The sequence below is a fragment of the Propithecus coquereli genome, unplaced genomic scaffold, assembly GCF_000956105.1.
Source record: "Propithecus coquereli isolate 6110/MARCELLA unplaced genomic scaffold, Pcoq_1.0 Scaffold413, whole genome shotgun sequence".
NCBI lineage: Eukaryota > Metazoa > Chordata > Mammalia > Primates > Indriidae > Propithecus > Propithecus coquereli.
Genome location: NW_012149875.1, coordinates 981,113 through 982,486, shown reverse-complemented (window position 1 = coordinate 982,486; position 1,374 = coordinate 981,113). Strand labels below are relative to the sequence as shown.

The 1,374-nt window shown below is 42.4% G+C and overlaps 1 protein-coding gene across 1 annotated transcript in view; it reads left to right on the top strand.

Annotated features, from left to right (window-relative positions):
* SEMA5A (sema domain, seven thrombospondin repeats (type 1 and type 1-like), transmembrane domain (TM) and short cytoplasmic domain, (semaphorin) 5A) overlaps positions 1-1,374 on the top strand; it is a 410,707-nt gene that overhangs the window by 62,026 nt on the left and 347,307 nt on the right. The window lies entirely within an intron of this gene.

Here is a 1,374-nt window from a genome sequence, read left to right as displayed (position 1 = left end):
CTCAACCTGATGATTCTTATGCTCTCACGATGCTTCCTGAAGTCACTCAGTGGGTTCCAGCTTGGCTCACATATCTGGTGCCTCAGCAGGATTGGATGGGTCAGAAGCTGGGTGCAGCATGACCTGCCAACCACAGCATCTGAATGTGGTCTCCCTAGCTTATTGATGCAGGAAGTCTCAGGGAAGTTGGGATTCTGACCTTGTGTCTCCATGTCCCAAAGAACGTATTTGAAGAGACAGGAAGTAGCAACTACCAGTCACATAGAGCCCGAACTTGGAAACTAGCACAGCATCTCTTCTGTTGCATTTGACTGAGGAAAGCAGTGACAGAGCCATCCCAGATTCCAGGTGGGGAACATAGGCCCACCTCTCAATGGGAGGAGCGTCAGAATCTGTGGGCATCTTTAATTTGCCATGCTTCCCTTCACCTGCATTCTTTGTGTGCTGTGTTCACCTTTTTATTCACAGTGACATCACCCTGAAGTCACGGCTCCATTTGTTTCTTTTTTGAACAATTGCAGTAGTTTCAAATTAACTTCTCCACCTCTGTTCTCTTCTCTACCCAATTTCCTGTGTACGCTATTGTGAGAATGAGCTTAATAACATTCATAAGGTCTTCTAATATTAATAATTTACTATGGTACCTGTTGTCTGAAAGTAAAGACCTCATACCTTAGCATATTTTGTTTCCTAAATGACAGTACTTCCCTTTATGTTTCCTGGGGTCTGGATCAAGGATGGTAAACCATTCCCCAAACATGCTGCAGACCCCTCGCTCTTGCCCCTCCAGTGTGCCTTTCCATCCTCTTCCCTGGGGATGGAACGTCCTTCCTGAAACCCCTGTCTGTTGGAATCCTCTGTATCCTCCAGCATTAAACTTCTCCACGGTCCTGTCCTTGAGTAGCAGTAGTACTCTCCCGGAACTCCCACGGCACTCCTGTTCTTTTTAAGGTTTGCTAACAGCTTGGATTATAGTATTTTTACAAGCCATCTTGTTTTAATGCTTGTTAATCTTTTAAATTGTTCATAATCTTTAAAGTCTCGCTGCTCCCAGCACAGGACTTTCATTTCACCCAGTAGGTGCTCAATATAGATTTTATTTGATTCGCATTTGATCTCTAGCCAGAAATTTTGCTGGCAGATCATCTATAAATTTAACAAATTTAACAAGGTTAAATTTACCAAATGTGTATGATTTTTAAGAGTTGGGTAACATAATATTAATCAGGTTATTAGTAAAAGACAATGGTCGTAGCCTTATTAAAAATAGGTCTCTGGATATCAAAAAGGGATGAGCAGGGATCTGTAGGTTTTCCATATATAGATTTGTGTTTTCACAAGGGGGTAGGAGAATTGTCCAAGGAGAAACCAATA